The sequence below is a fragment of the Macrotis lagotis genome, chromosome 7 (assembly GCF_037893015.1).
Source record: "Macrotis lagotis isolate mMagLag1 chromosome 7, bilby.v1.9.chrom.fasta, whole genome shotgun sequence".
NCBI classification, from domain to species: Eukaryota; Metazoa; Chordata; class Mammalia; order Peramelemorphia; family Peramelidae; genus Macrotis; species Macrotis lagotis.
In genome coordinates this window covers 207,694,507-207,721,964 of record NC_133664.1, presented here as the reverse complement: position 1 = coordinate 207,721,964, position 27,458 = coordinate 207,694,507, and the positions used below count along the sequence as shown (strand labels likewise).

The window sequence follows — 27,458 nt, the reverse complement described above, 5'->3', positions numbered from 1 at the left end:
CTCTCACTCTTCAAGTAATTGTGACATTTACTTTATGAATAGAGGAAAGGTCCTGACATTTTTTCCCTTGCTAGATTTCAAGCTCCTTTAGTTCGGGAATGATATCGCACTAACTCTTTGAAGATTTGTTCCACCTAAAGATCTGCTACAATACCTTATTCTTCTTTGTACTGCCTAGGACAGACATCATACCCTGCTCCTAGAAGTATGATGATCATTTAATGGATTGCATTGAAATGAATTGAAATGATTTGAAACACTGAAAATGAATTGGGACACACAGACAATATAAATTATGGTTTGCTTTTCTTTTTTTGAACCAACCAATCAACAATTTATCAGCCATTTACTGTGTACCAGGTTAGGCGCAGTGAATACAAGGGGAAAAGCAAAAATGGTCCTTGTCTTCAGAAGGCTCACATTCTAATGAAGGAGATAATCCAAATAAATCAGACCAAAGAAAATGAATTCTGAGTAGATAGAAGGTAATCAGGAAATCTATATGAGGTGATTCTAAAGGCTTCTAAGAGTTGGAGGTGGGGAGGGAGAGCCTTTAAGTCTGTTCAAGGGTGTAGAAATAGGAAATGAAGTTTCTTGTGCAAGGAATAGTAAATTGGCCAGTAAGAAGGATTGATGATAAAGTCCATAGAAACTAACAATGCCTACTTCCTTCCTCTTCAGTGAGAAACCCTTCTCTAGAGATCTACATAATTTTCATGGTTTACAATAATGCTTTGGGTAGGGTTCCTATCCAAAAGAAGATTCAAAGGAGATTGAGTTCCATCTTTTGGAAGTCTTTAATGCCATATTTTGCTCTATCTAATACAAGATTATTTTATAGTCAAAAAGTAATGTGTATCTTTCACTTAACAATATGACTATAAAGTTCTAAATAATTTTTAAACTTCCTATCTTCTCATACTTTTATCAAGGATGCCTTTAACAAATGTGGATTAGTCTCATAAAGATTCTGTAGTAGTAAAAGAGTAAGCATATGAATCAGTAATTACTGACGTTTTCCTGATGATTTTTTTTCTGGAAGAATAACATTTGGTTTAGTATTCTGCTCTCCTTCAAATACATTGATAATTAGTCTCTCAAAGTCCTCAGAATCATGTCACTCATAGAATAAATATCATCTGCTTATACTTGATTTGTCCAGTTACTGTTCCCATGTTTAATTTTTTGAAGTGTCATTTTCATTTTCTCAGACAGAATATTGGGGAATGTGATTTTAGAATCTGAATATTACAATTCTCCTTCCAGAGATGGAGAGAATAGTGTATTATAAGTGAAATTAAAAGATCTCTTCTACTTAATAAAAAAAATGACAACCTTCTTTCCAGTTTTATCCTAACATGCTCTGAGATGTGGGTTAATTAGGTCATCTGTCACACATTCTTTTAACTTTTCTTTCTGTTGAGGAGATGAATATATAATACATATATATATATAATATGGTTACTTATGAAATATATTAAAATTAATATAACTAGGCAGTGTTAAGTAGTAGAAGCTAGGAACATCAGAAAAGGTTTTATGAGGGAAGAGGAACTTAAGTTTCGCTTCAAGGAAACTAGTGATTCCAAGAAGTGGAGTTGAGGAGGGATTGCTTTCTAGGCAAAAGGACAATTTCTGCAAAGATTCAAAGGTGGGAGATGGAGTCTTGTATGTGATAAAAGCCACGAAGAGCAGTTTGAATGGATTGTAGATTACATGATAGGGAGATTATCCCTTGTTTCTTCAACCTATCCTTACGATGTGGATTAAAGTCTCTTCACCTTTTCTGAACACTCTCCATTTTAGGAGTAGCTAATGGTATAGTGGGATAGAGTGGCAGACCTGAATTCAATTCTAACCTCAGACGTTTACTAGTTTTTGCTTGTTGTTAGTTCCCCCTTAGATGATTACTGTAAACTTAATTTGTTGATCCATTCTAAGTGCTAAGTACACAAATGTAAGGCAGTCCCTACTCTCAAGAAGTTCACATTCTAATAGGGAAGTCAACAAATATGGAAAGTTTCAGCTGCAAGTCAGACAGGAGGAAGAAAACTCAGCTTTAGCATAAACAAGTAAAACTACAGTTACAGAAGATATTAATCACAGAAAGAAATATCAGCTCCAGATCTCCAGATCAGCAAAGTAAGTCCAGACATCTATAAAAATAAATGCTGTAAGAAAAAGGGAAGTTAACTAATTAATTGATACCTGACAAAAATAGAAAACCTTGTAGATTTCCAAGAGAGCATGGAACCATCATAGGATGTTTGTGAATGGAGAAATAAGAATTGTGAAAGCAGAATTTGTGGTCTACACAGCAGAAATAATTGGCAGAATAGAAAATCTTAATTTTGTGGTGGTGACTCTCCACAAAGAATCAAAAGATAGAAAGCAATTAATTGGGAATGCAAATAAATAAAAGTGAAGGATAATCTGGAAAAGAGAAACAAAAGACCATTACATTAAGTGAGAATACAATATCTATACAAGTAAAATATATTGTCCTTAAAGTATAGAAACAATTTAAGCATTTTAGGTCTCAAGTCAAGTCAAAATAAACAAAAAAACAAACAACTAAATATCATAATGCAAGAAATAATACAAAAAAGGTGAAACTCTTCCAAATACAGAAAAGAAGAACTCTTTGAAAGAATACACAGATCCACTCCAGAAAAAACAAGCAAACAAAAAACAAATTAATGTTGCTAACTCCAAGACACAGAGCACTTAAATTGAATAATTCTGGTAACAAACAACATATGCCACAGCTGATTAGGAGAAAGGCCTTCAGTTACAAAGAAAGAAAAATTCAAATAACACAACACCACCTGAAACAACAGAAGATTAGGGTATAATGTGTTCCTAAGAGCAGAAGAACTCAAGATATAAAACAAGGTAACATATTCTGTGAATCTGACCATAAAAAAAGTTTCCTATACATTACTACAAAGAAAAAACAAATCTAGACAAGTTAATTTCTTTCAAACAACCCAGACAACAGAAATATAAGAAAAGTACACAGATATAGCAACTAAGTACAAGAAGAATAACTAGTTAACATTTATATAAAACTTTAAGATTTGAAAAGTGCTTTATATAAATTATCTTGGGGGCGGAGCCAAGATGGCGACAAGAAGGGATGGAGTCTTAGGAGCTCTCTGATAAAAACTCATAAACTAAGGACTCTAACTAAACTTTCAAGAGCCAGAACCCACAAAGGGACCCAGTGAGGCAGTTCTACTCAAGGTAACCTGGAAAAGAGCAGAAAGGCTCTGCTCCCCGGGGTCGGAGGGGTGGCCCAACAGAGCCAAAGAACTTCAGCCTCCCGGAGGCAGCCCCAGGGTGCTAGGAGCTGCGGCTCACAGCAGCCGGGGAGTCTCCTGAGCTGCACCCCAGGGGGCACCGGCACAAAGTGGGGGAACAGCGGGGGACCTCTGCCAGAGCAAACACCTGGAGCCCAGCCCTCGGGGCACACAGCCAGCAGCTTGGTCTTTCGGCAGCCCAAATCCAGGAAACAGAAGCAGACAGAGCTTGTAAGCAGGAGCCCCCAGGGCATGAGCCCATTGAGCTGAGGGAGGGGAGTGAAGAGAGAGAGACTGCCCAGCTCTGTCCTCTGCCTCTGGAACAGGACTCTAGGGTCTGACAACATTCAGATCTTGATCCCAGTCTAGGCCCCTCCATAGAACAACAGGACCCCCCCACCTCGGCCCCGTGGCAGAGGGGGGGCGCTTATGTTCATTCACAGACCAGGAGGGAGGACAGAACCTCACACACTGAGACCCTTGTGGGAGTGTCCCAAAAGCTAAGGAAGCACCCCCAAAAAACAGGCTTAGGCTGGGAAAATGAATAAGCAAAGAAATAAGAGGAAGACCATTGAGAAATATTTTGCAAATGAGCCCAAGAAGGATCAAAATATTCAGTCTGAAGATGAGGAAGCACAAGCTCCTCCATCTAAAGATTCCAAGAAAAACAGAAATTGGGCTCAGGCTATGACAGAGTTCAAAAAAGACTTTTGAAAATCAAATGAGGGAGTTGGAAGAAAAACTGGGAAAAGAAAGGAGAGAGATGCAGGAAAAACATGAAAATGAAGTCAGCAGCTTAGTCAAGGAAATCCAAAAAAAATGCTGAAGAAAATAGCATGCCAAAAAACAGCTTAGGTCAAATGGATAAAACAGTTCAAAAAGTTATTGAGGAGAAGAATGCTTTAAAAACCAAAATTGGACAGATGGAAAAAGAGATAAGAAAACTGTCTGAAGAGAATAAATCCTTCAGACAAAGAATAGAATTCAGGGAGATTGATGAATTTACCAGAAATCAAGAATCAATGCTTCAAAACAAAAAAAAAAAATGAAAAATTAGAAGAAAATGTGAAATATCTCATTGAAAAAACAACTGATATGGAAAACAGACTTAGGAAAGATAATTTGAAAATTATTGGAATACCTGAAAGTCATGATCAGGAAAAGAGCCTTGACATCATTTTCAAAGAATTACTACAGGAAAATTGCCCTGATATTCTAGAAGCAGAGGGCAAAATAGAAATGGAGAGAATCCACCGATCCCCCAGAGAAAGAGATCCCAAAAAACCAACCCCTAGGAATATTATAGCCAAGTTCCAGAACTCCCAAGTCAAAGAGAAAATATTACAAGCAGCCAGAAGGACACAGTTCAAATATCGTGGAGCTGCAGTCAGGATCACTCAAGACTTAGCAGCATCTACATTGGAAGCTTGTAGGGCTTGGAATACAATATACCAGAAGGCAAAAGACCTTAGAATGCAGCCAAGAATGAACTACCCAGCAAGGCTGAATGTCCTCTTCCAGGGAAAAAGATGGATTTTCAATGAACCAGGGGAATTTCAAAGGTTCTTTTTGGAATGGCCAGAGCTGAACAGAAGGTTTGATCTTCAGATACAGGACTCAGGTGAAGCATGGAGATTGGAGGAGAGGGGGGAAATATGAGGGACTTAATGAGGATGAACTGCATGTATAGAAAAATGATACTGATAATATTCATATGAACCATCTCAGTTAATAGAGCAGGTAGAGGGAGCTTTTATAGTTGAAGCACAGGAGAAAGCTGAATTTAAAGATAAAATATGGTGTAAAAATGGAGTCAATAGGAAAAAAGGGAAATGGAAAGGGAGAAAGAAAAAGGAGAGGGGGAATAGTCCAAGATATTTCACATAATAAGATTTTTTTTATTACAATGAGCTATTGCAATGATATGGAAGGGGGGAGGCAAGGGGGAATGAGGGAACCTTTGCTCTCATCAGAGATGGCTAGGAGAGGAAACAGCAAATATACTCAATGGGGTATAGACATCTGGAGTAAGAAGGAGGGGGGAGCAGGGGGAAGGGGTGGGGATGTGAATAAAGGAGGAGAAGATGGACCACGGAGGGACAGTGTTCAGATATAACACATTTTCTTTCTTACTTCTTGCAAGGGGCTGGGATTGGATGGCCTGCCCAGGACCATAGGGCCAGGTGGATTCTGGGCCTAAGGGGTGGTATGGGGGCTCAGGGCTTCTTGGCCCCAGGACCAGGGATCTGTCTGCTGCGCCACTCAGCGACCCTACAGCAGAGTCAGAATGAAAGGAGAGAGAAAATATAGAACACGGTAGTGGAGAAATAAGAAAGGAGGGAGTTGCGATCAGCAATGGCAACGTTGGAAAAATATGGAAGTAACTTCTGTGATGGACTTATCATAAAGAATGTGATCCACTCACGACAGAGTTGATGGTGTTGGAACAAAGACTGAAGCACATTTTTTGTTATTATTATTTGGGGGAGGGTGCAGGGCAAGTGGGGCTGGGTGGCCTGCCTGGAGCCACATAGCAGAATGATCTTTGGGTGTCTGAGGCCGGATTCGGACCCAGGTGCTCCTGGCTCAATGGCCAATGCTCTGTCTGTCACCCAGCCACCACTACTATTATTACTATTTTATTTTATTTTGGGTCTTTTTTTTTTCTTTCTTCTTTTTGGTTTTTGCAGGGCAGTGGGGATCAGGTGGGTTGCATGTCACATGGCTGGGTGATTATTGGGTTTATGAGGCTGGATATGGACTCGGGTGCTCGTGGCTCCAGGGCTGGTGCTTCGTCCATTGCGCCACCTGGCCATACCTACAATTATTACTATTTTTTTTATTTTAATTTTTTTTCTCTCCCCTTTACTTTTTCGCCCAAGCAAGTCTATCTATATTCATGGGGAAAGGGGTATTTTGTTTACTTGTAAACAAGTATATTTTATTAATGTAAATAAAACATTTGTACGAAATGAGAATAAAAAAATTAGAAACAAACAAAAAAATTATCTCAATTTATTGACCAAATAAATAAATAAATGAAATTAACTTGTGGGGCATTTGTAATCTACTGCCCTCAGTTTAAAGACAAGGAAATTAAAACTCATAGAAATTAAATGAATCACATGGGTAATAAGATTCAGGAGTTGAGGCAGCATTTGAACTCAGATCTTTTCTGACATGCTATTCTCCATACCACTTAGCTGACTACAATAAAATAACAGAAACAAAGTTGAAATTGGAAATCAACTAGAAATAATGGCTGAGAAAGAGGTCATGTTACATTCAACTTACAAGTGAATAAATGTTTGAAGGCACATAAAAGGGGAGGGAGAAGATAGATGGGAACTCAAAGGTTAAGAATGAAAGGAGAAAAAAGAAGAAAGGCTGCAGGAGAATGAGTTAGGTTAGGAAACAAAAGGAGGAACTGAAATGGTGGGCGGGGGAAGAAAAAGGGAAATTCTGTTTCATTGATTGAGTAAAGAACTCTCCAATGGGGGAAGACAGACTGACATCCTGAAGAGGGAGAGGGCTTAGACCCAGAGAGGAAATTTTAAGACAAATGGAGAGACTCATCATCTAGTCTGCTAACTATCTTCATGGCAGAGCTGTTAAAATTCAGCAATGTGTTCCTTTCTAACTTCTTTCCAATTTCAATAAAGCTCTTGAAACATTGTGGAATATCCTGTTGTTTGATGGTCTTTGGAGGAATTCACAAGGTCAAAGTGTTTGTTCAATTTCCTTTGTCTTGCAACAATTATTTAGATTTGGTAGTCATTTCTGTTTTACTATTGCACTTTAGTGGTATCTAGGATCTGTAACCCATAATAGGCAGAAAAAACACCTGCTTTACTAGAAATGGGCAAAGTATGGATAACCATCCTTTTTGTTTTCTTTGTTTTTGCTCCAGTCTTGGGGTACTATTCATTCTACAACAGAAGCTAAGTGTAGCTTCAGCTCTCCATGAAGTTTACCTTTTACTATGTAGGGGCCAAGAAAAAATTTCATTGGAGAAGTATATATTGTGGTCTTATATGCCCAACAGTTTTTCTCTTAGCATTTGCCGGTGCTAAGCATCTTTACCCTGAGAAAGATCCTAGCACTTGACCTTCACAGATGTCTTTTTACAGCTCTTGATCTTGAATGAGAGAGAATGTCACTTCAGCAAGTCTTGGGTATGTAATCACATGGCTTTAGGGGGTAACCCATTCAGGGATAGACACAAACACATACACATCCCACCACTAAGAGAACAGATCTGGCTTTTCCTTGGGTTCATAGCCTCTACAAGAAGAGAGAATATTTCCATGTTGTAGAAACAATTTCCGCTATGAATCAGAAACAAGATCTTTGCCTCAAAGATAACAATGGGGTAACCTAGAAATAATTGTCATTTACTTTAACAAATGAGAAGTATATGAAGTTTCAGATTTTATTCCCCTGATCCTGAGTTTATAGAGTCACAGATGATGAGATGATAATATGTTGATAATAACATCTGTATATTTCTGAGGGCTTTTTGTTGCTCTCTTTTAATAGAGAAAAATTAGAAATGATCTATAAAAGTTGGCTCAAGGGAACTGAAAGATAAATCTTCATATTCATGAGTTATTGCCCATCCAATGCAATAGCAATGTTTTCTTTAAAAAACTAGTCAACCTTTTTCAAATTTCCATTGTTCCATCTATATTTCATCTGTTCCTTTTTTGCTTCTCCTCTCCTTGATCTGTATTCATCCTTTCATTATTCTTTTTTAGATATGAGAGTGTCATGGTTCTGTATACTTAAACATCATTCTGCATGTCTATATAGTATCAGGCTCTCAGGTTCTTATGAGATCATCTTCAAGCTTAAGTTCTTGTTTACTCGAGTCACAAATGAAACTCATCTACAGCTTTGACTTCAGTTTAGTTTCTCAAATGAGTCTTTCTTCTGTAATTTTCCAGTTCTTCCTCAGCTTTCTTTTTGATTAAGGTCTCATGACAAATGCCCTTTCTTCCTGTTTTGCTACTCAGAGGAGTGGTTTCAATGATACTATCACTACTTTTTTTATTTAATAGTATTTTATTTTTTCTAATATCATGTAAAGACAATTTTCAACATTTATTTTTTGAAAGATTTTGAGTTCCACACTTTTCTCTCTTTCTCTCCTCTCTCCCTTCCCTCTTCCCCAAGACAGCAAACAATCTGACATAGTTATACATAAGCATTACCACTCTTGCCAGGAGTCTAGACACTTTAATATCTCAATTTTTGAAGCAAAGTAAAACCTAAAGCATGCTTTAAAATGTCATCACATCTTTTTCTTTCTTTTCCTTTTCTTTTCTATTGCCTATTTTTTAGATTTACTTCCTGCTGATGAGCCTCTCTGATTTCACTCAGCACTGGCAATCATGATCGGACTTCTTTCATATTAGTAAAGAAATCAGACATATAATCCTAGTCTTCTGCCATGTTCGCCTTCAACTCTGAACCAGCAACTTTAGTTTTCTGGCAGCTTAAACCAGAGGGAATCATACCTACAGATTGTATCCAAAGGAAACATACCAACAGACTTTCTAGACAACAAAGATACAAAAAGACAGTCACTCAATAGCAGAAGCAATTTCTAGGATGAGATCCACTTGTGGTAGAGAAGAGGACCAGCTATGAACTCAAGAATGGATCAGCCCTAAGCTGGGAGTTCCGCTGATCAAAGTTGATCATTAGAGAGTTTCATGAGGACTCCACAAAGAAAGAAAAGTCATCAAGACCTTGAAACACTAGGACTGAAAATTGCTTTGGTCATGTGTGTTTCCTTTTGTTCCTTCACTATCATTGTATTCTAAGTTAACATCCTCTTTCCCCACAGATGTGTACTTATAGGAGCTACCCAGCTCCACACGTCTGACACACACACACACATACACACAATGATGGGAACTTTTGAATTCATAGGGTCATATATTTAGAGGTTGAAAAGATGAGGAAACTGAGGTTCAGAGAACTGATTTGCTGCACAACCATTAAGTATCAGAGGTATGACTTGAACCTCATTCCAGATCCAGCACTCTACTTAATATAATGGATGCTTCTTAGATGTCTACTATCTCTTGACTGGAGAGTGGCAGTTGCCCTCTGTGATCCAACTCACAGGAATGTGAGTGCAGGTTGAGGATAATTCACAGAGAGCATTACACAAGAAATGAACAGTTCTGCCTTGTTTCTCTTGCTTGTTATCAATAATCCCATTTACCCAAACAAAACTCCTTGCCTTCATTTGATCCTCCTCTATCCCCCCAATATGGCTTTAATTATCAATCAATCAATCAATTAATTAATTTGTCCATTTTTTTAAGGTTTTGAGTTTCACATTTTTCCCTCCTTCCCTTCCCACCCCATCCCCTGACAAAGAGCAGTCTAATATAGGGTATATGTATATAACCATGATAAATATACTTCCATATTAATCATGTTGTGAAAGAAGAGTCAACAGAAAGAAAAAACATAAAACAGATTTTATGAGAGAAATGAGAGAAATTGATAGAAAAAAACCATAAAACAAATTTTAAAAATTGAAAACAGTTAGCTTTGGTCTGCATTCAGACTCCATAGTTTCTTCTCTGAATGTGGATATTTCCCCTCACAAACCCTTTAAAATTGTCTTTGCCAGTACAGTTTATTTTTGGATTGTCCAATTTCACTTTATTTGGGATGGAAATACTTTTATATTGAAAATTCCTTTAAAATACCTTTAATTTACAGTGGGATTAATTATTCAGCTATTGATTATGGAGTCTATTGTACTATCAGGCCTTCACTAGTAGTGAGAATCATAAACTAATACAGCTGGAAGAGACCTAAGAATCATTTAGTCCTGTCCCATAATTTTATACATCAGGAAACTAAAATCCAGAAAGATAGTATCATGGGATATACATATATATATATATATATATATATATATGCATGCATGTGTGTGCATGCATATACACAGATTACATGCATGTATACACAGCATATATGTGTATACATACTCATAATCTGTATATATGTATGCATACATATCTATGTATTTATAGTAACAGGGATGTGTTGGAGCCAACTCTGACTACTTTGCAAAAATACATTGCTAAATTTTCAGTTTAAGCATTTTATATATCAGAAGTCAGTAGTTATTGTGAATCTGGGCTTAATTTATTGTTTTCTTGATTGCCTAAATAGAAAAAAACATTAATAAAGAATATAAATTTAAGAGTCACTGAATACTTTTTTGAGAACATTATTTATCAGTACCTTCCTGTACTGTTTTATAAACATTGCTTGAGTTTGGCAGGAAAGTAGCAGAAGGTTCAAGGAATGAAATCACCAGATTGGGGCCTTATTGACCATGGGTTAATAATACTAATAATTATGATAATAATAATTAATACAACTGACATTTATTTAGTGGTTTGTAGAGTGCTTTTGCACCCATTTTTGAATCTGAGTTTCACAATACTTCTGTGTTTATGCATATGTATGTGTGTTTGTATGTGGGTAGTTAGGTGGCAGCAGTGGCCAGAGCACTGAGCCCGGAATCAGGAAGACTCATCTTCCCAAGTTCAAATCCTTCCTAAGAAACTTGCTAGCTGTGTGACTCTGGGCAAGCCACCCAACCCTGCCTGCCTCAGTTTTATCATCTGTCAAATAGTCTGGAAAAGGAAATAGCAAATCTTTGGAAAATGAAAAATCACGAAAAACCTCAAATAGGGTCACAAAGAGTCAGACACAACTGAATAACAAATGATATGTATGTATGTATGTATGTTTGTATGTAATACAAACCTGTGATTTCATTGACATTGATATTTTTTAAATCTAATCCTTGTTCTATCTGATCTTCAGTTCCCTCACCATTCCCATAACTCAACTTTAAACACACTTGTTGTCAGTTTCTTTCCTAATCTGTAATGCTCAGATCTGGATATAATACTTAGCATATAGTCTGAGCAGGACTGGTCAATCTAGATTCTATGACCCTCTTTTTACCCAAGGCCACACAGCTAGGTAATTATTGTCTGAGGTAGGACTTGAACTTAGGTACTCCTGACTCCAGGGCCAGTACTTCATCCACTGTGCCACCTAGCCAACCCTTCTATGACCCTCTTTTTTTTTAAATTAAAGATATTATTTGAGTTTTACAATCCCCCCACCATCTTACTTCCCCCCCCCCACGGAAAGCAATCTGACAGTCTTTACTTTGTTTCCATGTTGTACATTGATCCAAATTGGATGTGATGAGAGAGAAATCATATCCTTAAGGAAGAGACAAAAAGTCTAAGAGATAACAAGATCAGACAATAAAATATCTGTTTTTTCCTAAATTAAAGGGAATAGTCCTTGAACTTTGGTCAAACTCCACTGCTCTTCATCTGGATACATATGGCACTCTCCTTTGCAGACAGCCCAAAATCGTTCCCAATTGTTGCACTGATGGAACGAGCAAGTCCTTCAAGGTTGAACATCACCCCCATGTTGCTGTTAGGGTATACAGTGTTTTTCAGGTTCTGCTCATCTCACTCAGCATCAGTTCATGCAAATCCCTCCAGGCTTCCCTGAAATTCCATCCCTCCTGGTTTCTAATAGAACAATAGTGTTCCATGGCATACATATACCACAGTTTGCTAAGCCATTCTCCAATTGAAGGACATTCATTTGATTTCCAATTCTTTTCCACCACAAACAGGGCTGCTATAAATATTTTTGGCCAGTATAGTTTTTAAAAATCCCTTTTGTTGACCTTAACTTTTGTTGATAGTCTCACCTCATACTGAACTTAAATTCTTGTAACATAGTTTTTTATTTTTAGGTGTTTTTTTTTGCAAGGCAAATGTGGTTAAGTGGCTTGCCCAAGGCCACACAGCTAGGTAATTATTAAGTGTCTGAGACCGGATTTGAACCCAGGTACTCCTGACTCCAGGGCCGGTGCTCTATCCACTACACTACCTAGCTGCCCCCTGACATAGTTTTTAAAGGATCACAGCATGCTCCTATCATCATCTTGTATTATCTGAACCTTGCTTTCATTTTTAATTCCTGTTTTTTTAAAATCTATGTTGGTAAGTTCCCTGTTACTTTTTATCAGAATTATTTCCATTTGTTTCTTCAGAATTTCATTCTTGAAAACTTCCCATCACACACACACACACACACACACACACACACATTTCAATCATTTCCCTTACTTCTACCAATCAATTTTTCCTTGTTGAGTTAATCAGATCCAGGAGAGAATTTCCCTTTATGGTATCCTTTATCTTTTTAAGGCTTTCATTATCACAGAGGCAAGTCAAGAAATTATTAGCTAGAGGCAGCTAGGTAGTGCAGTGGATAGAGCACCGGCCCTGGAGTCAGGAGGACTTGATTTAAAATACAGCCTCAGACACTTCGTAATTACCTAGCTGTGTGACCTTAGGCAAATCACTTAACCCCACTGCTTTCCCCCCAAAATAAAAAGTTATTAGCTACTCTGCTTTTGGAAAAGAAAATTTTCCACTAGATGTTTGGATAACTGAAGTCTGCCAACATTACTAGCCTTTGTGCCAGATGTTCTATCTCTCATACTCATCCACTTCTCTTCAATCCAAATGGTTCATAGTACATGATGACAAAATTGCTTTGGGTTCTTCATTTATTGAGCATAATTCAAATGTTCTGCACTCTCACTAAGCATTGTAGTTTGCCCCTATACTAAATGGACTCTAAATATTATGGCTTTTGAGTTTCTTGATTGACTTTTGATTACTTTTCTATTTCTCCTCCCCCCAGCAGATTTGAAGTAATTATAGACTGGGATTTCCTCATTATTAGTATGATTACCTCTCTATTAGAACTGTTTCAAACTAAAATGAACCACCTCATCAGGGATCATATTACCACTTGTTAGGGACATTATAGAAGGGGATCTATGTTCAGGTAAGGCTTGAAGAAGATGACTTCTGAATTTTCTTCCAACTCGTAGACTATATCATGCTAAATCTTCTAGTCCAAGGATGTTCTGAAGCTGTCTCACATCATTTCTCAAGAACTAATTGTTAAATTTTTAGTGTGAGCACTTATATCTATGGCAAATCAGTAAGTGCTACAAATAAGTTTTTGATTTATTGTTTTGCTGATTGACTAGAAAGTGATGAACAAAATAATGCAAATTATATTTAAAAGTATGTTGTGCATACTTTATACTTCACTTTGATTTAGTTTTGAGATCCAGTTGCTAATCTTTTATCACAACACTACTCTAATCCAATCCTCTTATTTTTATAGATAAGCTAATTGATATTCAGTTTAATTTGCATGAAGTTAAATAATTTGCATGAAGTCACATAATGAAAAGAAAATGGATTTTAGACCTGGGTGCAAACCATATTACTTCTACTTCCACCTGTGTAAACTTGAACACATCTCTTCTTTGATACATTCATAAAATGAAGGAGGATGGTTTAATTTCTTTCTTTTTTTTTTAGGTTTTTTGCAGGGCAATGGGGTTAAGTGACTTGCCCAAGGTTACACAGCTAGCAATTATTGAGTGTCTGAGGTCAAATTTGAACTCAGGTCCTCCTGACTCTAGGGCCTGTGCTCTATCCACTGCACCACATAGCTGCCCTGGTTTAATTGATTTCTAAGCTCCTTTCCACTTCTAAATTTAGGATCTTAGATTGGCAGAAAAAATAACAAGCCTATTCTCTTGACTCCCAAGTGTAGGGAATCTACACTTGAAGTTCAAGCAGCAAGCACTATAGTGTATCTTTCAGAGACTTATCAAGCTCTAGTTATAAAAGTTCACACACACACACACACACGCCAAATGAATATCCTTTGCTTCTTTAAAGACACCTAACGTATCATTATTTTTTTAATAGCTCCAGTTCTTGGAAATTTTTCCTTGAATCAACATTAAATCTGTCTTCCTGTGACTTTTTTCTACTGCTCCTAGTCTAGCAGAATAAATCTAATCTTCCTACAGTTTTTTCAATTATTAGTATGACTCTAGCTTCTCTTACAGTATGACTAAAGTGCTGTTTTCCTTAATCATTTAGAGTCAGTATATTAAATAGCAATCAAGGAAGTGACTAGATTGTGTGCAATTAATGAATTGTCCACAAAGTGGCACTCTACTAGAGTCACCTATTCAGCCTTAGAATGTTAAAATTTTTCATTTTCTATATTAGGTAGTAGACAGTGAAGATAGAATGAATGACAGTAGTAGCGCTAAGTACTTTGGATTAATCACTTATTGGCTAGATCTAAAATTAATCTAGAAGATAAAATGAAATATTGCTTAAATATTAAAATATGAAATCAGCTATATGTACTTAGCTAATAATAACACCCCTCTTTTTTTACTCTCTCGGTTCACTGCCCATTGTATTCATAAATTCAGTGATTTAGAATGTTGTGATCCGATACTTTATTGTATAAGCAAACCTCATTTTATTAAGGCTACAATTTATTGTGCTTTTTCAAACATTATGGAGTTTTTTTATTTGTTTTTTTTTTTTTTTACAAATTGAAGGTTTTGTAGCAACCCTACATGAAGTCTATCAGTACTACTTTTTCAACAGCATCATGTCTCTGTGTCACACTTTGATAATTACAATTTTTCAGACTTTTTCATAATTAATATACCTGTTAGGTTGATCTGTGATTAGTGATCTTTGATGTTTCTACTATTGTAATTGTTTTGGGGCACCATGAACTGTGCCCAAATAAGATGTCAAACATAATAGATAAATGTTAGATGTGTTTTGACTACTTTACTAACCCATTTCTTTCCTTCTCCTTGGGCCTCCCTATTCCCAAAGACAAAACAATATAGAATTACAAAAATTTAGTTGATAAAGCCATGACAGGGTTTGAGATGATTGACTCCAATTTTGAAAGAAGTTCTACTGTGAGTAAAATATTATCAAACAGCATCATATGCTCAGAGAAATCTTTCCTGAAAGGAAGATTTCATCTATGTGGTAAACTTCATCTTTTCTCATTTTAAGAAATTTCCACAGCCACCCCAACCTTCAGTAATCACTACTCTGAGTGGCAGCCCTCAACATCAAGGTAAGACACTCTACCAACAAAATGATTATGATTCAGCTGAGATGATGGTTAGCATTTTTTAGAAAATATTTTTAGTTAAGGTACAAAAGTTATTGTTGGGGGGTTTAGGCATAATACTATTGCACACTCAAGAGTTTAGTGAAAGCAACTTTTATATGCATTGGGAAACAAAATAATTCATGTTACTCACTTTATTGCTATATTCACTTTATTATGGTACTGTAGAACCAAACCTATTATATCATTATATCCCCAATGTATGCCTGTATATGAAATAAACTGAAAAAATGCTGAATCAACTGTTTCTGTTTGTAAGCATTTATCCAGATTATTTCTTCTCAGCTGCCAATAACACTCATCTCCAGTTCTTGGTAAAGAAATCAGGGAAGGACCATCTATCTTCTTTCTCTGAATTATGCATGAAAAAGAAAAAAAATCACTTCCCATTTCTGGCTCCAAAGATCTCCTAATGGCCTTGAGGCTTTTGGACTTGGTGCCTCTCCATGTAACTGTTCCAATCTCTCCCACTTGTTACATTCTCTTTTTGCCTTCCAGAAGCCAGATGAGCTCAATAGGAAGCAAAAGGAGGAGGTCACAGCACACAGATATCATACTTACCTTATTCTATAAATTTTTATTGGGATCCCCATGAAAAGAGAGGGAAAGGTAATCAATTTTCATCAGCAAGATCATCTTTAGTCCATCTTTATTTCAGAGAAGACAAGAAAGTATTCCATAGAACACCAGAGGAGCAGATTTTAGATATTCAACCAAAAATATTTTTTCTGAATTCCATCTATGGATATGTGCTAAGTACAACATAAGAGACTATTAGAAAAGAAGCAAGAAGTGATCTTGAAAGATCACAATATTGATATCCCTGTGGATAACTAAGAATTTTATCTAATTCTATCTATAATCAGAATGGTTTTTAAAACAATTTACCTCTCTGATCCTCCATTTCCTCTTTTGAAAAATGGGGGATGAAAATACTTGCTCTGCCTAATTCATAGGATTGATGTGAGAAAAGCACTTTGTAAACAAACCTTAGAGTTCTAGAAAAGATAAGATAGACCCTGAAGAGTTGATTGAAAAGTAAGTAAGCTTTCTTTAGCCTTCAATGCATGGCCACAAGAGGGCAGAAGGAAATCAAGAATGAAAAAATTTCTCTTGTATAGTCATTCTTTGTACCTGGGTGGAAAAGAAGAACAAAGGCTTCCAAAATTAGGGCCACTTTAATTTGGATTCTTTTGATTTTGGTTAAAGGACACCATAGGAAGTTCTATAATATTCTACTGGAGTTCTGAGTTCCTCAATGTAAAAATTCTTCCAAAGAAGCAGATCACAATCCATTCATCTTTGCCCAGTCTGTATAACTCTTGTATGCCAATCAATTAATAAAGTGTCTCCTCTCTGCCAGCAAGGCAGTGCTAGCTACTGGAGATGCCATAAAGAATGAAACAATTCCAACTGGCAAGGATTATCATTTTTCCTGGAGAGATATCAAATACATTAGTAAAATATATGCAAAAATGGTTTCAAGGTAATTTGGGAGAGAGGCCTGGATATGAAGAGCAAGCTCAGATTGGTTCTTGAGAATCTATTGTTAAATTTTCAAGGTGAGAATTTATACCTTAGAGGTCAGTAAATGCTATAAATCACAGTTTGATTTATTGTTTTGTTGATTTCCAGATTTAAGAAAGTGTTGGAGAACATATTAATAATGTACATTGAATTTATAACCCTCCCTCCAAAGAGGGAAAAGAGCTGGTAGTTAAACATTTACAGCTCCTAAACTTGTCCCAAGAGAGTCTGATATCACATAAGTCCTCTCAAAGACAGTTCTTGCAGGAACTCTTGATTTCCATGATTTTACTGTTGTTATGTCATTATTTTCTCTACAAATTTAAAGAGCTTCATGAAAATTTCTAAAAGTTCTTATAGAAATCAAATAAATATAAGATACATACATGTTATGAGCTAGTCTTCGGAGAATGTCCTAATCATCTAACTTGGAAGTGTTCTGCATTCCCCACCACATAGATGGGAGAAGCCTCTTTTGATTGGCAGCCTAACTGAAACAGGTTGCATCTTTAAAGCTGGTAAGACTGTGAGTCAAATCTATATGAATACAAGTCATTCCCTAATTGATAAATGATCAAAGGATATGAAAAGATAATTTTCCAATGAGGAAATCAAAACAATTTATAGCTGTATATAAATGCTTTAAATCATTATTGATTAGAGAAATGCAGATTAAAACAATCTTGAGTTATCATTTTGTACCTATCAGTTTGGCTAAAATGATTAAAGGAGAAAGCAAAAGGGATTGTGGAAAAACTGGAACACCAAATTGTTGTTGTTGGAAATTTGAATTGATCCCATTGTTTTGTAGAGCACTATGGGATTATATTCAAAAAGTTATCAAACTGTTGATACCCTTTGACTCAGCAATATCACTATTAGATCTATTTCCAAAAATGATTAAGGAAAAGTAAAAGAACCTATATTTTCTAAAATATTCATAGCAATTTTCTTCATGGTGGCAAAAAACTAGAAATTGAAGGGATGAGCAGAAACAAGGGAACACTGTATATAGTAACAGCTGTAATATTTTAAGAATAACTTTGAAGAAATAAGTCATTTTGACCATTACAAATACACAAATTAACTACAAAGGACCTATGAAGGAAAATACTATCTGCATCCAGAAAAAGAACTGATAAATAGACTATGTATAGAATGATTTTACATATGTATACGTACGTATGTATGTATATCTAATGGTAGCCATCTCAAGGGTAGAGAGGAGAAAAAAGGGGAAAATTTACATGATAACTTCAGTATATATTTAAAAGGAATAGTAAGCTTTACACAATAGATTTGAAGTTTTATGTGCAATATCATGTTATGGCATTGCTTGTTTTATCCATAAATTAAAAATAAAATAAAATTTAAAATGGCAAGACAGTTGATCTATCCAGTGTGCTCTCTCTGGTTAGAGCACTTTCTTCCATATACATACTTGCTGCATCCAAAGCATAAAGATCATAGCTCCTCTATAGCATGGTTTCCATTAACTTGAACTCATGAGAGAAAAAGACTTCCTATTTTAACCTGGATCCAAGAAATAGACCCAGGCATGATTGTTTCTGTTCTATTTTATATGTCCTCATTTCAGGTGCCAGCAGTGCCTGGGAGTTCAAACTATAGCAACCTGGGAGCCAAGTTTCCAGATAGGATAGTACAGCCAGCCAAACCAGCAGGGATGTCCAGAGAAATCAGGGGACCTGGGATTCCATCCTGAGGGGCTTTTGGAATTGGGATGAAACTGCTCTATTAAAATCCCCTTCTTTAGGGGCGGCTAGTTGGCGTAGTGGATAAAGCACTGGCCCTGGAGTCAGGAGTACCTGGGTTCAAATCTGGTCTCAGACACTTAATAATTACCTAGCTGTGTGGCCTTGGGCAAGCCACTTAACACCATTTGCCTTGCAAAAACCTAAAAAAAATCCCCTTCTTTTCAGAGATTGAGACAGTACAAGAGGGGGAAAAGATTATGCTTTTCAAGAATTGTGGGAGTAAATTTATATATTTATGATTATTCCTTTGAAGGAAGTATTATTTTTGTAAAAAACAAACTGACTGTTGATGGTTAAATGGAATTTGTGTAGAAAGAACCATTCCTAAAACTAAGGAAATATCAGTTGGGCCTGGAAGCATTGATAGAAAGACTAGATACCTACTCTCTCCTTTAAGGGTATAAGAGAACCCTGGAGCAAAGGTGAAACCTTCCAGGAAATGAGGGCCAACATTATAAAGATAGTTTTGTCAGAGCGGTATTAAGATCTGGGGGTAACAGAAAAAGCTTCATGCATAGAAGGTGGGACATGGGTAGAGACTTGAAGGAAACTATGGTTTCTAAGAAAATGACCCAAAAAGAAATGGGAGAGAGAATGTTACATATGAATAGTTAAGTACGTGTGAACTTATAATATGTGCGTGTGCATCTGTAAAAATGTATAAAAATATCTAAAATACTTTGGAGCTGGGTTTTAAAAAGCCAAATAAAATCCAAGAGGTATTAGGGAGTCACTGGAATTTACTGGGTAGTAAAACAACATGCTCAGATCTGTCTGCTTTAGGAAAAATAGGGAGATAACTTCAACAGTACCCTAAGTGATGAGGGAGACCTGAACCAAGATGGTGGTTGTAGGAATAGTGAGATAAGGATGAATGCAAGAGATGGTAGAGACAACAGGATTTGGCAATTGATTGCAAAAGTGAGGGATTGAGAGTGAGGAGGTAAGAGTAACACTGAGGTTGCAAACCTGGCTACCCGGAAGGATAGTGGTGCCTACAGAGGCCTAAGGCACTTTCTTTAAAGCAAAACATCTATTTCCTGACTTGGCATGCCCTATTCATGTGTGCTGCCTTGGCAATTCTCAGAATTTTTCTTTTACCTTTAATCACTCTACTCTATCTTGTCTTCCTAGAATTACTAATTTCAGTGCTTGTATAATATATAGGATCCTGATAGCACCATCATTCCAAAAAAAAATGATGCTTACCCTGCCTCAAGTGTAATTGATTCTGTGCTTTGTTTGCTATACTTTAATATTGATTAACTTTTGGGGAGCAATATCTTAAGAGCACACCCTAATCTAAAAGATATCAGGATTGCTTTGTAATATTAAAGGTTGATTGATCCAAGACATAAGTTTTGTGACTCATGCTACTATAAACTGTATAAAAGTCCTCACCTACAATCACTTTCTCACTCTCTCAAAGGAAATATTGAGAAAGGTTAAGTTAAGACTTTAATGGCAGATTTTAATGGTATCACACCTGAGAGCTGTAAAACCACCAAGAGCACTAACATTGCATCCTTCAATCATCCAAATGAGCATACCTGAGAGTTCCGGGTACCTTGAAATGACTATAAGATTTAAGAAAACAATGTTTTTGTTGGGGTCTATAAATAATCTTGATCAGTAGAAGGGTGGCTATTGACTTTGTTTTTGGATCAAACCTGAATTAAAATCCAAAGTCCTAGACTAGCACACTCCCCAGGATCATGTTCCTCATTTTCCAAAATCCAAGTAGTAAATTTGATAAACTAATTAGTGCTGATATATAAATGGGTACTAATAGATTGAATCTGATGCTCCTCTCAGATAATATATTTGCATTTCCCCAGGGCTATTAAGCTATTTATATTGGATTTATATATTGGAGATATAATTCTTTGGTACTGTTCTCCATATTTATCTTTAAACATGCAATTCCCATCAATAGTGGAGAAGGAATGATGTAGAAATTTCAGGCAATATTATTATCCCAATGAAGATGATGTTTTTATGGGGTGGGGGATGCCAACTTTGATGGGTTGTATAGTTCATCTTAACAACTATCATAGGCGGAAAGGTTCTATCCTTCCTGTTGCAAATCATATTGTATCTGCCTTGAGTATATTATGATTCTGTGATGCAGTCTACAATCTGTTTTACTAAAATCAATGTTTATCTACTATCCCAGTAGAAAAGTCTCCCTCATATCCCTATCAATTCATATAAAATTTGTTTACTCTTGTTCTTTCTCAGACAGATATTATAAATATCTAGGGGTCAGTTAAGTGATGTAGTCAATAAAGCACTGACCTTGGAGTCAGGAGGGCAGGAGCTCGAATCTGGCCTCAGACACTTGACTCTTACTAGCTGTGTGACCTTAAGCAAGTCACTTATCCCTGATTGCTCCACAACCAGGGTCATCTCTAGGCATCCTGATTCATATGTGACCACTGGACCTGGATGACTCTAGAGAGAAAGTAAGGCTGGTGACTTAGCACAGCACCCCCTCACTCAAATCCAATTCATGTGCTCGTTATGGCATCACCTACTTGATGTCATGGTCTTCTTCAAAAATGAAGGACAAACATTATAGACATCTAGAATGACTTGATATCAATACTTGAAGGGAAAAAATCCAACTACATACTTGAGACTTCTCAGTAGATCTGTGACCCCATCACCAATCTCTTCTTTCCTTGTAATACAAAATTCCTGCCCCTGAACTTTCTCTTTTTTAGGATAAATAAACCACATATTTTAGTCCTTTTCCCAGATAAGTTATTTAATTCCTCAGTGCTCCCAAGCTATTTTCTAAAATTTTGTTATAGTTAAGTTGTTGATCTGCCTGGGCAAAAGGGGTTTCCATTCTACAAAGAGATGAAATCACTAGTCTGGACAAAAAAAAAAAAATCACTTCTGATATTCTCTCTATCTTCTGATAACAAGTCCAATATATCATACATAATGTATTAATAACAACTCCAATCTATAATCACTATTCATAAGAATAGTTAAGGAATTGCCTTCCACTTCTATTTTTATTTTTATGTTTTTGCAAGGCAAATGGGGTTAAGTGGCTTGCCCATGGCCACACAGCTAGGTAGTTATGAAGTGTCTGAGACCGGATTTGAACCCAGGTATACCTGACTTCAGGGCCAGTACTTTATCCACTGTGCCACCTAGCTGCCCCCCACTTCTATTTTCTAAACCCCTCTTTCTCGGGTAGCTAGGTGGACCTGAAATTGGAAAGATTCATCTTTCTGTGTTCAAATCTGTCCTAAGACACTAGATTTTGGTCAAGTCACTTAACCCTGTTTACCTCAATTTTCTCATCTGCAAAAGGAATTTGAAAGGAATGAAATAAACTATTCCAGTGTCTTTGCCATGAAAACCCCAAAGGGTGTCATGAATAGTTGGGCACAATTGAAAGGAATGAACAACCTCTGAAGGGTAATATAGGTATAGATTATCCTCTGACCCTAACTCTACCCTGAAATCATTTTGTTACTTTTGACAAAAATATTTTACCTTCATGGGCCTTAATTTCCTCATCTATAAAATTACTGGTTTGAATTAGTTTCTTAGATCCCCTCTATTCAAATTCTATGATTCTTTGAATCAATGACACTATAGAGTGACAGGAAAAATGCTGACTTCTGTCCAGTTTCCCTCATCCTTTAGACATGCTCTAGTATTCTCTCATAGTAGTAGTTAGACTGTGACCACCAAAAAAGAACTAATTTTCCTGTCATCAGAGTTTTGATCATGAAATACAAATTGTCTGTTATTAATCTAAGAAAGGAACACAGTGATGAACACAGAGTAGAAAGTCAACTCTTTCTGTAAATATTAACATATGAAAAGCACATTACAAACCTTTAAAGTCTATATAAATCTAGAATGACTTACTATCACTTAGTGGAAAAGAACAACAAAATATGTTGATATGTCCTTGAGACTTCTTAGTAGATTTGTAACTCAGAATCAATCCCTTCTACCTGAGTTACTTGTAACACAAAATTTCTGCTCCTGAGTTGTCTCTTCTTTAGGATAAATAAATTCTGTGCTTGAGTCAACATTTACTAAAGAATTTGGTTAACTAGTTAATAATGACATATTAAAATGCAGCCATAATCTACACAGAAACAAATGCAGACACAAACACACTATGGTATATCTATATATGTTTCCCTATATATCTACAGCTATATCTGTGTATATATCTATATTTATATCTGTGATTTACTTTTAGTAGTCTAAAGTCATGATCAGTCACTACACTGATCAACGTTCTAATGAACTTTGATGGTGTTATCCTTTATATTATTGTGGTCATCTTTCAATTGTTTTGCTTCTGCTTACCTTTCAATGCATCAAGTCTTTCTAGGTTTCTTTGAATTCTTCCTATTCAATGTTTCCATTAGAACGATAATATTTCATTACATTAATATGCTCCTCCAACAACTTACCATTTCTGACATTTATCATGGCCAATTTTATAGTGTTGAAATGAAATCTCTAATCAGTTTTAGTTTCCTTAGAGTGAATTGAACCATTCTTCATTAGTGCTTTTTCAAAAAAGCTGTGATATCATCAATAAGAATACACTCTCAAGTACATAAGACATAATGGTAAATGACTATAGTAATATACTGTTTGATAAACTCCAAAATTTCACTTTCTGAGTTAAGAACTATTTGACAAAAACTGCTGGGAAAACTGGAAAGTAGTATGGCAGAAACTAGATATAGACCAATATCCTAAACCAGGACTGTCCAAAATTCAAGGGCCACTTGTGGCCCACAGGCAATTTTATGCGACCCCCTATGTATTTACTAAAAGCTTTCCTAAATGAAGCCAAGCTACCACAGAACTCTCACTAAAATGGAAAATCAAAATATATGTCTATTGTTTCAATAAAAATTTTTAAAAGTAAGATTGGACTGCCTTTTCTTAAACTGAATCCCAAGTTAATGTCAAAATGGGTACAGGATTTAGATATAAAGAGTGAAACTATAAACAAATTAGGAGAGCAAGGAATAGTTTCTCTGTGAGATTTATGGGAAAAATGAATTTATGAAAAAACAAGAGATAGAGTAGATTATAAAATATAAAATGGATAATTTTTATTATGTTAAATTAAAAACAAACCAATGCACAAGCAAAACCAATGCAATCAAGATCAGAAGGAAAGAAGAAAGATGGGAAACAATTCTTACAGCAAGTTTTTTCTGATTAAAGGCCTTATTTCTCAAATAGAGCACTGTCAAATTTGTGACTATAACTCATTCTCTAATTGATGAATGGTCAAAGGATATGAACATGCAGTTTTCAAAAATAGAAATAAGAACTATTTATGGTAATATAAAAATGCTTTAAATCATTATTGATTAGAAAAATGCCAATTAAAACAACTTTGAGGTACCACCTTATACCTAGTAGATTGTCTAATATGATAGGAAAATGATAAATATTGGAGAAAATGTGAGATATTTGGGACAATACTATATTATTAGTGGAATTGTGAATTGATCCAACCATTGTGGAAAGGAAATTGGAACTATGCCCAAAGATCAATAAAACTGAGCATACCCTTTGATCCAGCCATACCACTACTAGGTCTGTATTTCAAAGAGGTCATTAAAAAAGGAAAAAAGACACACGTGTACAAGAATATTCACAGCAGATCTTTTTATGGTGACAAAGAATTAGAAATTGAGGGAATGCCCATCAATTGGAGAATGACTAGACAATGTTATATGAATTCAATGGAATATTACTGCTCTATAAGAAATGAGTAGGCAGATTTTAGAAAATCCTAGTAAGTCGTACATGAACTAATGCTAAATGAAGTGAGCAGAACTAGGAGATCGCTATATACTTTAACAACAACACTGTGCAATTAGCTATGATAGACTTAGCTCTTCACAGCAATATAGCAATTAAAGACAATTCTAAAGGACTTGAAACAGAAAATAGCATCCAGAGAAAGATCAAAGCATTCTATGTTCACTTTTTTAATTTTACTTTTTACTTTTCCTTTCTCATGATTTTGTTCTGATTCTTCTCTCACAGTGTTACCAATATAGAAATATGTTAAATGTGATTGCATATGTGTAACCTATATCAGATTACTTGCTATCCTTGGGTGGGGGGAGGGAGAAAATTTTACAAATATGAATGAAAAAAACCTCTGAATATAATTAAAATTAATAAATAAATAAAATAAAAAGGGAGGGAAGAAAGATCTATATGTATAAAAATATTTCCAGCAGTTTTTTTTAGAGCAGCAAAGAATTGAAAACTGAGGGAATGACCATCAGTTGAGGAATGGCTAAATAAGTTGTAATATATATTATTGTGATGGAATTCTATTGTTTTGAAAGAAATGATAAAGGGGATTGTTTCAGAAAAACCTGGAAAGAGTTATATGATTTGACAGAAACGAAGTGAACAAAACTAGTACAACTTTGTACTCAGTTAACAGCAATATTATAACAAAAATACAGTGAAAGATTTGGCACTCTGATCAATATAAAGCTCCAAAGTAATTTCACACAAGGGCCAGTATATACACCTTGTAGTTGGCACAGGAAAGAGACATAACCAAAGGTATTCTTATGCTCACTATGAGCTTAAGACCAAAATGGGAAGACGAGACTTGATTCATGCCTAATGAAATAAAATCCCTCTTCATGTCAAGTCCCATGAAAGCTTGAGAACACATTGTTCTCAATCCTAAGAGTTCACAGAGAATAAGAACTGGGTTTCCCTACTTGTCAATCAACCAATCAATAAACATTTATTAAGCATCATTATTTCTCTGATAATAACTGTAAGCAGCTCAGGACACCTTGCCACAGGCTCTGTAACCTCTCCACCTTTTTGACCTGTAATAAGCAAAAGAATAGCTCTACCGTAAACTTCCAGGGACTAATATAATATCTCCCTGGAGAGAGAGAAATTCAAGACCAAGATTCTCTGAAGTTTGGAATGAGAAAGTTATGGGAAAGCAAGGATGAGCAGAAGACGAGTGACCAGATCATGAGTAGATTCTTCTCCCCCTCAACTTCAAAGCACGATGGCTAAGAGACATCTTATTTTCTTCTTTTTTCTCTTCTCCCTCTTTGTGTTTGGGTAGCTGGGGGGAAAACCCTAACTATCCTACTTTGCCTGATTTTCTTTTTATAAATTAATTTGTCCCTATTGTCTAAGAACATGTCACTATTTGAATTCATAGTATTTGTGGAGAGATGATGTTGAAGGGTTTTGTATTTTTTTAGACTTTGCTAAACCTCTTCAGTTCTGGTATCAAAAAAAATTTTTAAATATCTCTCTGTGAGTTGTAGAGGTACTATTTAATTTTATGATTGATCTATTCTCACAAGCAGATTGATTGTTTCAAGCAGAAATCTAAAACTTGAATTTAAGGATCACTTAGATTTCCCCTGGAAGAATGAGCAAGGAGTTAGTATAAATGAAATTTTATAAACTAAACTCTGACCCTTTCCTGAAGGGAGGGGGAACTGAGGAGAGCACAGATCTCCCTTCTCCACAGAGACATCTAATTCACAGTAGAAAGATAAGATTTGACTGTTGCAAGGAACTTAAGAATCCAGTGACCTTGGAAAAGTATCTAGATCTCAGCTTCTTCATCTGCATATAACAAATATGTCTTTTAAGCCAATTCCTCTGTCCAGAGAACAAGAACTCCATTTTCTTTTCTTTTTTCTTTTTCTTTTTTTTTTAAGTTTTTGCAAGGCAATGGGGTTAAGTAGCTTGCCCAAGGCCACACAGCTAGATAATTATTAAGTGTCTGAGGTCAGATTTGAACTCAGGTACTCCTGACTCCAGGGTTGGTGCTCCATCTACTGCACCACCTAGCCACCCCAAGCACTCCTTTTTCTATGAGGCTGTATGCTCATAGGTTTTGAAGTTTCTGAGGCAAAGGTTTGTGATCCACATTCTAGAAAGAGGTGGAAATATCAAGTATTTCTATTGTTAAGTTCAACACAGAGTTGCTTACTGATGACGAACAAGGAGATAAAGCATCCTGGCTGTTATGGAAAAGCTGATGAATGATGACTGCCACTGGACTGAAGATTAATAGATAAGGTAAGCAAGGAGCTGACAAGAACCCAGGCAACAGCATCACTTCCAAATTCCTCCCTCTTCCACCAGAATATCCATTAGATTTTGAGCTCCTCAAGGGCAGGGGCTTTCATGTCTTTCTAAGTACTTCCTGAACAAGCCACTGGTCAGTCATCAGATCCCCATCAGTTTACTATGACTCAAGGAGACACCTCCTATGGATATATGACCTGGAAATTGCCTCTGCAGGTGCCATATCCCTTGATTCCTCCTCAGCATCTATAGCTATCCCAGGACTAATCCTTAGTACTGCCAAATAGCTTTATTAATAGCCATGAAACTCAGGAAGAAGCATTACCATATCTTTAGGGGAAATGTGGTCTGATTTTTATTGCTACTGTTGTTATTCTTTTCTGTACAAATTAAAGTTATACTGAGGGAAGACTATTGCTTGAGTTTATTAGCATGATGAGCAATTTAATACACAGTTTAACTTCCTTCCAATGTTTCCATTTTTGTGACTAGTTGGGAGTAAAAGTGAGTCAAAAAGATAAGATGCCATTGTAAAAAATTCATCCATGGTTTCATTTTCTAGAATCCCAAAGAAATGAAAAGTAAAAGTAAAGTTTCTGTATATAACAAA

At 36.0% G+C, this 27,458-nt stretch overlaps 1 pseudogene; it reads right to left on the bottom strand.

Annotated features, from left to right (window-relative positions):
- Positions 1–8,124: 8,124 nt before the first annotated feature.
- On the bottom strand, positions 8,125–8,756 carry LOC141493977 (G patch domain-containing protein 11-like; annotated as a pseudogene).
- Positions 8,757–27,458: the final 18,702 nt, after the last annotated feature.